This window comes from Octodon degus, unplaced genomic scaffold (genome assembly GCF_000260255.1).
Source record: "Octodon degus isolate 3935 unplaced genomic scaffold, OctDeg1.0 scaffold00434, whole genome shotgun sequence".
In the NCBI taxonomy this organism is placed as follows: Eukaryota; Metazoa; Chordata; class Mammalia; order Rodentia; family Octodontidae; genus Octodon; species Octodon degus.
The window spans coordinates 351,181-362,716 of record NW_004525010.1 but is presented as its reverse complement, the minus strand read 5'-3'; the positions used below and the strand labels follow the sequence as shown (position 1 = coordinate 362,716).

Genomic DNA, 11,536 nt, shown 5'->3' with positions numbered 1-11,536 from the left:
AGCCCTCCTTTTTCTCTAATTTTGGTCTGCAAACTTAGGTTTTTAACCATCCAGAAGACAAGCCTTTTGTTATTATCATACAACTTAGGCTGCTAAGCTTAACGTCACTATCTGTCTACATATCAAACATCTTAGGCATACTATGGAACAGGTATTTTTCATCAAGTATTGATATGTTCAACTTTAAGTCCCTACGGAATATGATTAAAAATATTTAAAAATTAGAATAAATTTAAAGAATAATGCCTATTATATTTAAATGGCAATGGAATACCCATCTCTGACAAAACTAAACCAAAAAACAGGATACAAATGAAGGATCATTTTGTATCTGTATACACAAAATGGTTAGTATAGTTATACAGGTATTTTCTCTTAATTCAATGAGAAGAAAGATTTGTACTAATTGTGTTTGGATAGGATATCAGGTCTGCATCTTGTAGTATTTATAACCACTATGAAGACAACAATATGAATGTATTAATTATTGCAACTGTCCTTTTTATCTGTTTTGAAAGTGTCTCCTAGATTCCTAGAAAGGTATAAATTACCAAAACTGAATCAAGAATATATAAGAACACTTAATAACCCAATAACAGCTAATGAAATATGAAAGCTAATAAAAGACCTAAAGACAAAAAAGTCCAGGTCCTGATGGATTTACAGCTGAATTCTACGTGAAATTTACAGAAGATATAATCCCTTTTTTCATCATACTCTTCAATGGAATTGAAAAGGAATCAATCCTCTGAAAATTGTTCCTGGAGAAAAGTATTATACTGATAACAAAATCAGAGAAAGATACAACTAAAAAAGAATTACAGATAGCTGCCATCATGGTTCACATGCATACTTCTGGGAAAGGCATGTCCCAATGTGCTCTGCTGTATGGCCACAGTGTCCCCACTTGGCTGATGCTGACGTCTGACGAGGTGAAGGATCATATTTGCAAACTGGCCAAGAAGTGTATGACGCCCTCAAAAATCAGTGTGATCCTGAGAGACTTTTATGGTGCTGGGCAAGTAGGTGTTTTTTTTTTTTTTTTTTTTTTTTTTTTGTGGAACCGGGGATTAAACTCAGGCCCTTGCGCTTGCCAGGCAAGTGCTTATTCCACTGAACCCTCTCCCTGGCCCCCTAGTAGGTGTTTTTTTTTTGTTTTTTGTTTTTTTTTTTCATAACTGGGGATTGAACTCAGGCTCTTGCACTTCCAGGCAAGTGCTTATTCTACTAAGCCATCGCCCCTGGCCTGCCCAAGTAGATTTTGAGATGGGCAATAAAATCTTGAGAATCCTTAAGTCTAGAGGACTATTCCTGATGTCCCTGAGGATCACTACCATGTAATTAATAAAGAAGTTTCTGTTTGTAAGCACCTTGAGAGGAACAGAAGGGATAAGGATGCCAAGTTCCACCTGATCCTCATTGAGAGCCGGATTCATCGATTGGCTTGACACTATAAGATCAAGTGGATACATCCCTCAAACAGGATATAGGAGTCATCTACAGCCTCTGCCATAGTGACATAAATTCTTGTATGCAAGCAATAAAATTATGATTTAACTAAAATAAACAAAATAAATAAATAAGTACAGGTCAATCTCCCTCATGAACATAAACACAAAAATCCTCAATAAAATAATAGCAAAGAGGATACAGCAAATCATGAAGAAGATCATACACCATGACCAGGTAGGACTCATCCCAGGGATGCAGGGATGGTTCAATATATGAAAATCTATAAATATAGTACACTACATTAATAAAGTCAAATCCAAAAACCACATGATCATCTCAACTAACACAAAAAAGGCTTTTGACAAAGTCCAACACTCATTCATGTTCAAAGTTTTATAAAAAATTGGAACAGGTGGCCTCTAATTCAATCTGATAAAAGCCATCTATGACAACACAATAGCTAACATAATTCGAAAAGGGGAAACTGAAATCTTTGACTCTCAGGTCTGGTACAGACAAGATGTCCTCTATCACCACTTCTATTCAATAGTTCTGGAATCATTAGCTAGAGACATTAGACAAGAGAGAAATAAAAGGAATAAAAATGGGTAAAGAAGAAGATAAATTATCATCATTTGCAGATGACCTGATACATTATTTGGAAGACCCAAAAAACTCTATCAAGAAGCTACTAGAATTAATAAACAAATTGAAGAGCATAGCAGCATACAAAATCAATACCCAAAAGTCAATAGCATTCTGCTACACAGATAACAAACACAGTGAGAGGAAAATTAGAGAAACAGCACATATTACAATAGCACCACAGAAAATGAAATACTTATAAATTAATCTAACTAAAGAAGTCAAAGATCTATTCAATGAAAATTACAGTCTTCTAAAAAAAGAAATTGTATAGGTTTTTGGAAAATGGAAAGATATTCTCTGCTCCTGGATAGGAAGAACCAACATTGTGAAGATGGCTGTAGTACCAAAATTGTTGTACAATTGTATTTAAAGTTTTAATACAATTCCTATCAAATACCACCAACATACCTCACAGACCTAGAGAAATTGTTCCTCAAATTTATTTGGAACCAGAAAAGATCTACTGTAGCAAAGGCAATCCTGGGCAACAAAGACAAGGCAGTTTGCACTACAATTCCTGACATGAAATTATACTACAAAGCTACTGCGTTAAAATCAGCATGATACTGGCAAAAAAATAGACTTGAGGATCAATGGAATAGATTAGAAGATGCAGAGACCTCTACAAACACACTCAGCCACATTAAATTCAATTAAAGGTCCAAACATGTTTACGGGAAGAAAGATAGCCTCTTCAACAAATGGTGCTGTAAAAACTGACTCTACATGCTGAAAACTAAAACTTGAACCAAGTCTATCACCAAACAGGAAGCTAAAGTCAAAATGGATTAAAGATTCAAAACATTAAAACAGAAGCACTAGATGTCCTGGAAGAGAAAGTAGGAGAAACTCTTGAAGATATAGGGGTAGGCAAAGAGTTCATAAAGAAAAATCATATCACACAGGTAATATCGGAAAGAATTAACAACTGGGGCTTTCTCTAATTGAGAAGTTTTCACATGTCAAAAGAAATTACTGAGAAAGTGCAAAGACAACGCACAAATTTGGAAAAATCTTTATTAATAAGCACTCAGAAAAAGATCTCTCTAGAATTCATAAAGAACTAAAAAACATTAGGGCCCCAAACTTTAAAGACCCAATCCGAAATGGGCATCCGAGATAAATATACACTTCTCAGAAGACGAAATTAAAGAAGCAAATAAGTATATGAAAAAAGCTCCACATCACTAGCCATATGTGAAATGCAAATTAAAACAACATTGAGAAACCATCTCACCCCAGAAAGAATTGCTGTCATAAAGAAATCAATCAAGAACAAATATCGGAGAGGCTGTGGTTCAAAAGGTACACTTTTACACTCCTGGTGGGAATGTAGATGGGCACAACCATTGTGGATATCAGAGTGGACTCCTTAAAAATTTAGCACTGGAAATCCCATTCAAACCAGTCGTCCCCCTACTGGGAATTTTCCCGGAGGAAATGAAAATGTCATATCATAGTGATGTATGTTTATAGCAGCACAATTTGTGATAGCCAAACTTGGAAACAAACAAGATGTTCATCACCTGAGGATTGGATGAAAAAGATGTGGTAGTTTTATGCAATTGAGTGTTATTCAGCTGTAAAGATTGATAAACTCGAAGCCTTCATATTTACCTGGATGCCACTTGAAAGTGTACTAGTAAGTGAAATAAACCAGACCATGACAGGGAGAAAGCCATACATTTATATGCACAAGATGGGTAAGGCAATGATCCTGAGAATCTTCAGCAGGTTTTTGAAACTAGCTGTCAGTTGGTAGGATTTTCACCCTGAGTAACTATATATGCTGTTACCTGTGAAGTAAGCAACTGCACTGAACATAGCAATGTGTAATAGTACAGTCATGCTTGGAATGCCTATCATTCTGGTCTTCTAAATATGTACTGCTTGTCTTGTCATACCAATTACTGCCATACTGTCTGTCAAGTATAGGTTTGTTTTAAAAAATGGTAATACACATTGCTATACTCAGTGCAGCTTTATATGGATAGATTCTAAATTTTTTTTTAATTAGAAAATATAATACATGTTGGTTTCAATAATATATCTAATTCTCTCCAATATGACATTTTAAACATTGATCTGGAAAAATTGGAGTAATAATTCATTTTTTAAAATTTGAAGCACTGATCAAAGAGCCGTGAGACCTAGATTCAAATTTAGCTCTATAATTGAGGAATTGTAGGCTAGTTACTTTACCTCTCTAAGCACTGCTTACCTGATTAGTAATAGAGAGTTGGACATAATCATCTTTAAGATTATTTGATTAATCATCTAGAAATGTAATTTACAGCGTGCATTTTCATAAAGTACAAGCTATTTAATTCTCCAGGTCTCAATTTCCTTATCCAAATGTACAATGATAATGCTCTCAGTGTCTAGGCTTGTTAATGAGTAACGGGTGAGATAAAGGGTACAATGCCCAGCACCCTGCACCAGTGACCAATGTCAACCTCTGCAGTGTAATAGCAGAGACAAGACACCTGGGTTCCAGTGTCAACTCTTCCTGTGATTAGCTGGCCTTGGTCAAATCCTGTGGCCCTAATGAGAGAAGATCCTCCATCAGGTAAAACAGGTGTGCCTCTGGAACCAACATGGTCTCCAAATCCTTCCCCCCTACTATCTTCCATTTTTATTTTTTTTACTTTACTGAGAAAAAAACTTGCAAAGTGACAGCTTCAAAACAGGTTGGTAGGAGAGTTACAACAATTAATACACTGCATATTGTTGTCTTTGTAGTAGTCATTCATAGCACAAGATGCAGACATAATATCCTGTCCAAACACTATTAGTAAAGATCTTTCTTTTTATTGAATTAAGAGAAAGTAGCTATATATCTATCCTATCTTGAGTGTAGAGATACAAAATTGTCCTTCATTTATATCACCTTTATTTGTTCAGTTTTGATAGACATGGGCATTCCATTGCCATCCAAATATTGTAGGTGCATGAATTCAGCAAAATATTCCAATACAGTCCAGTACTCCATAATAGTAGTGGGTTATCCACAAGACTGGCAATGTCTGAATCTGATGACTTGAGCCTTCCACAGCTCAACATATTAACAGGGATTTGAACTCAGACCTTTGTGCTTGCCAGGCAAGTGCTTATTCTACTGAGCCATCTCCCCATCTCCCCGACCACCTCCTATACTTTTCTGCTGGATGGTTTAGAGCAAGATAAAGCAAGACCTATATAACAAAAAATGTAACTGTTATATTTGACACAGTCAGTCAAGTCCCCTCAGGACTTATCCCAAAACCATGAACCACACTTTGGGGATTCTTTGTCAGTGTCAGCCATGTGGATAAGTCATGGCCACTGCTTGACCAATTTGCTCTCACGAAAGCCTGAGAGAAGGTTTTCTCTCCATATGACTCTCTTTAGGAACATGCTATATTATCAATCACATTCTTTTGTGGCCCCATAATCTCTTTGATCAGAAAATTTGGAGCACAACTGAGTAACATGATGTTATAGTACAGGTTCTATATGTCCTGAGTCCTTACTGAACTTGAAAGGTTAGGGTCAAAATGCTGGCTGTCCTTGCAGCCACTCTTTTCTTCTAATTTTTGGTCTGCAAACTTAGGTTGCTAACCCTCCAGAAGAGAAGTTTATTATTGCCCTACAACATATGCAAGTGGGTTTAACCTCACTATATCTCTGAATATCAAACACGTTAGGCATAAGATAGAACATCATTAAAACAAAACAAAACTTTTACTTGAGATACAGTCTGGACATAATTGGTATGTCATGACAAGCAGTACGTATTTAGAAGACCAGAATGACAGGAATTCCAAGCATGAACCCACTATTATACATTGCTATCTTCAGTGCAGTCCCTCAGTTTACATGTATCAGCATATATACTGAGTCAGGATGAGAATCGCACCAAGTAACTGCTAGTTTCATCAACCTGCTGATAGTTCTCAGGATCATTGCCTTACCCATCTTGTACATTTAAATGTATGGCTTTGCCGCTGTAATGTTTCGTAGCTTTTCTCCTTGTCCTCTTTTCACCATCTAGTCCCCAAGTTCTTGATTTCCTTTTAATTGTGTTATACTTGTCTGTTTGTATGTCTTCTTTTCAGTTCTTATATTATGGCTACTACACGATATTTACATATGTGGTTCTGGTTGATTTGATTTATGAGTATATCTTCAAGTGGCATACACTTAAATATGAAGATTTCTAGTTTATCATTTTTTTATACATGAGTAGTACTCCTTAATATAAAAATACCACAATTTTTTCATGCATTCTTCAGGTGACAGGCATCTTGGTTGTTTCCAAGATTTGGCTATCAGAAATTTTGCTCCTCTATAGGTAGGTACATATATATCCCTATAATATGCCATTTTCATTTCCTCTGCGAAAATTCCCAGAAGGGGGACTGCTGGTTTGAATGGGATTTCCAGTCCTAGTTTTTTAAGGAGTCTCCATACGGATTCTCTAATGCTTGCTACCAGTCTACATTTCCACCAACAGTGGAGAAGAGTTACTTTTCCCCCACAGCCTCTCCAACATTTGTCTTTTGTTGATTTGTTTATGGTAGCCATTCTTTCTGAGGTGAGATGGTATCTCAGTGTTTTAAGTTGCATTTCAGGGATAGCTAGTGATGTGGAGCATTTTTTCATATATTTATTCACTTCTTTAATTTTGTCCTCTGAGAAATGTGTGTTCATCTCGCATGTGCATTTCTTGATTGAGTCTTTAAAGTTTGTGGCCCTAATGATTTTTAGTCCTTTTTATATATTCTAGAAGCAGTCCTTTGTCCGAGTGCTTATTTATGAAGAGTTTTTCCATTTTGTGGGTTGTCTTTTGAATTTGTCATCAATTTCTTTTGACATGCAAAACTTTTCAATAAGAGGAGGTCCCCATTGATAATTCTTTCAAGTATTATGTGTGCCATTTGACTTTTTTTCAAGAACTCTTTGCCTACTCCTATGTCTTCAAGAGTTCCTAGTACTTTCTCATCCTATATATTTTGTGTTTCTGCTCTAATGTTCAGATTCTTCCTTCACTTTGACTTTAGCTTAGTGCATAGTGATAGACCTGAACTAAATTTTAATTTTCAGTATGTAGATTTTTTTCCACCACCATTTGTTAAAGAGGCTATCTTTCTTCCAGCAAGCATGTTTGGCCCCTTTGTCAAAGATCAGGTGGCTCAGTGTGGTTGTAGATATTTGTGCATGTTCTAATCTATTCAATTGATCCTCAGGTCTATTTTGTTGCCAATACCATGCTGATTTTATCACAGTAGCTTTGTTGTATAATTTCAAGTCAGTAATTCTAATGCCTCCTGCCTTGTGTTTGTTGGCCAGGATTGCCTTTGCTATTCTAGGTCTTTTCTGGTTCTCAATAAATTTGAGGAACAATTTCTCTAGGTATGGGAGTTATTTTGCTGGTAGTTTGATATGAATTGCATTAAATCTGTACAACAATTTTGATTCCAAATGTGTGTGCCAAATATGTAAATGTAGGGGGCCAAGGAGATGGCTAAGTGGAATAAGCACTTCCCTGGCAAGTGGCAAGGGCCTGAGTTCAATCTCTGGTTCTGCACAAAAAAAAAAAAAAAAAAAAAGAAAAAAGTAATTGTTTATTCCTAGTTCTGTAAAGTACTTAAAATTTTTTTTCTTCACATTTTGTAGGTATTTAAAATTAACATATCAATATTGATGGAAAATACCTGCTCCATGTTATGTCTAAGATGTTTGATATTCAGACAGATAGTGTGATTAAGCTCAACTGCCTATGTTATAGCGTAATAATATCACGAATCTTTTCTTCCAGAGGGTTAACAACTTATGTGTGCAGTACAAAATTAGAGAAAAGAATGATTAAAGGACAGTCAACATTTTAGCCTCAGCCTTTCAATGTCAGTGAGGACACAGGACATAGGAGAACCTGTACTGTAACATCCTGTAATTCAATTTTGTCCCAAATTTACTGATCAAGGAGATTATGGAGTCACAGAGAAAAGTGATAGAGGATGTTAAGTGTGCCTAAGGAGAGTCACTTGGATAGAAAACATTCTCTCAGGCTTCCACAGAGAGCAAATTGGTCAAGCAATGGCTATGACCCATCCACATGACTGACACTGACACAGGTTCTCCAAACTGTGGCATAGGGTTTCAGGGTAAATCCCAAGGGAATTTTTTTTATCTTGTCATATAGAAAGGGTTCATGTTTAGTTGTATAGCTTTTGCTTTATCTTGGTCTTAACCATCCATCAGAAATGTATACAAATGAGGTATAAAAAGTAAACCAGACTAATATGCTGAGCTGTAAATGGCTCAATTCAAGAACTTCTGATTTTGCCAGTCCTATGGATAACCCATTACTCTTATGGACTACTGGAATATATTGGATTAATTTGCTGGTTTCATACACCTACAATATTTAAATGGGAATTGAATAACCATTTCTGATATAATTAAACAACAATGAGGATACAAATGAAGGACCTATTTGTATCTGTGTATACAAAATAGATATACAGTTACTTTCTCTTAATTCAATGAGAAGAAAAATTTGTAATCATAGTGTTTGGACAGCATATCATATCTGCATCTTGTACTATTTATGACCACTACGAAGACAACAATATGCAATATATTAACTATTGAAACTCTCCTACTAATCGGTTTTGAAAGTGCATCATTGATCTTTGTTTCTCATTGAAATTAATAAAAAAAGAAGAACGATTTGATGTAGTAGTGCTTGAAGAGTATTTCATATATGCATCTTGTACTATGAATAACCACTGTGAAGACAACAATATGCAATTCAATAATTACAGGAACTCTCATATTAATCGTTTTTGCAGGTGTGTCATTGCTATTTGTTTCTAAAGAAAATTAATTTTAAAAAATTGACGAAAGTGGAATAATGCATAATAAAAGAAAAAATAGTTTTTTAGATTACTAGATCTATTCATGTCAATGTGGAAAAAATTTTATGAGATTAAAAAAGGAAATTTTTAAAAAATTAGTCTTAAAAAATATTAGTCTTGTTGCATTCAACAACTGCATGTGGAACCACTATAATTGATGCAGATGAACATGTTTTAAACACTTATCTGATCCTCTAATGTGATGCTGTCTTGTTTTACATTTAAATTCAAGTTGTAAAATTAAAAAAATTAAACTATAACATGAAAAACAAATATCAAACACCACAATTTTTTCCAATATTTTATTGAGAAATAAATAGCAATGAGACAGTTTAAAATCAAATTGGTAGGAGAGTTTCAATAATTAACACATTGCATACTGCCTTCCTAGTGGTTATTTGTTGTACAAGGTGCAGAAATGATATACTATTTACAAACACTATTAGAACAAGTCCCTTTATTCATTGAATTAAGAGAATGTAGCTATATATCTATCCCAGCCATGTTGAATACACAGATACAAAATGGATATTCATCTATATCCCCTTTTTTGTTTAGTTCCATCATCTGAATATTATAGGTGTGTGAACTCAGCAAAATATTCTAAAACAGTCCAGTAGTCCATAATAGTAGTGGGTCTTCCACTTGACTGGCAATGTCAGAAGTTGTCGACCTGAGTCCCCTACAGCTCAACATAACAGCATGACTTTACTTCTTGTACTTTGTTTTTATACTTTTCTGCTGGTTGGTTAAGACTAAGATAAAGCAAGACCTATGTAACAAGAATTGTAGTTTTTGGATCTGATAAGGTCAGTGAAATACCCTCAAGATTTATCTTGAGACCCTGCACTTTAGATTGTAGATCCTTTGTCGGTGTCAATCATGTGGATGACTTACGGGCATTGCTTGGACAGTGTGCTGTCTGTGAACGCCTGAGAGAATGTTTTCTCTCCATATGACTGTCCTTAGGCACACTCTACATCATCGATCACTTTCCTCTTTGGCCCCATAATCTCTTCGATTATAAAATTTGGGACACAACTGATTTACATGATGTCGAACACCACAATCTTAACAGGAAACCTTAACACTCCCTTATCACCAAAAGATAGGTCAAGCAGACCAAAAATTCACCAACAGATCGAGTCCTTGCCCAGGCTGGGTGCATGTGTGGGAGAGCTTCCTGCTACCCTGCGCCGGTGGGACCTGCTGGTCCAAGTCCAGGTGCAGCATTGGTGAGACCTACTTCCACCCCATTAAAACACCCCCACCACTTTGCAGCACCCACCCCAGCCTGCCTGCGGACTAAGAATTTCTGCCATGTTCCAGGGACCCCTAGATCCAGTCCTAGCCCAGGACAGGTGAGTGTGTCGGAGAGCTGCCTCTCCCCCCTACTTCAACGTGTCCCTTCCAGACACAGCTCAGGCCTGGCACACAGGCCTGGGGTGAAACCCTGCATCTGCAATCCCTACAGAGAGAGTAGGGGACAAAATAACCCAGCCAGTCCAGGAGCAGAATATCTTGCCAGAGGGGCACAACGGGTTCACTCCCAAGGGAGGCAGCAGGAAGAAACTGAGCACAGCAGCTAGACCCAAGCCAGGCAGAGCTGAATAAATCCAAACTTTGTAGATCTGCACCTGAACATCAGTAGGTGCTAAGGTTATAACTGCACCAAAGCTCTACAAAAAAGGTCAGAAGACAGTGCTATACAAAATGGCAAAGAGAAAGTCCAAAATGCAATCTCAGACCTCAAGACCACCCATAACAAGTGCAGAGGACACTAACACAGAACAAATTGGGAGCCACACAGCCAAAATCAGGGAATGAATGGCTTCTGAAATGAAGAAACAACTGCAGAAATGTGTAGAGAAACTCATATTGGAAATGAAAAAGAAATCTCTGAATTAATAACATCTGCAGTAAAGAATCAAATGCAGAAACATGGAGGAAATGCAATGCTCACACAGAACAAATGCAGAGGACACTAGCTCAGCTGAAATGTATGAATTAATACCGATCATAGTATATAAGCAACAGCAGAGAGTTATAGAGGAACTCAGAGCTAAATTCTTTTCTACTAGCTCATCTCAAATATATGAATTGATAGCGTCGATAGTAAATAAGCAACAACAAATAGTGAAAGAGGAACTCAGAGCAGAATTATTTTGTGAAATAAAAGAAAGAATTCTCAGAACTCATAGCACCTGAAGTAAAGAATCAACTACAGAAACATAGGGAGGAAATTCAATCTGAAAAAAACACTGAAGTAAAAGAATTAATAACTGCTTCTAAAGAAGATATTGATGAAAAATAGAGGAGATTAGAGAAATGATGGATTCCTTGAATTAGCAATACAGGAAAGAATCGGATCACATGAAGCAGAATCAAAGAGATATGGAGGAATTTAAAATCTCATTCACAAGCTTGCAAAAACCATTTGAGTGAAAATGAAGACAGAGTTTCAGATCTTGAAGACGCTGCAGCAGCTAGTGAAAAGGTAAGAAAAGATCCCTTAAAAACAACTTGGAAGACAA

General features: G+C 36.3%; 1 pseudogene; it reads left to right on the top strand.

The window, feature by feature from the left end:
* Positions 1 to 836: 836 nt before the first annotated feature.
* Positions 837 to 1,523, top strand: LOC101562463 (annotated as a pseudogene).
* Positions 1,524 to 11,536: the final 10,013 nt, after the last annotated feature.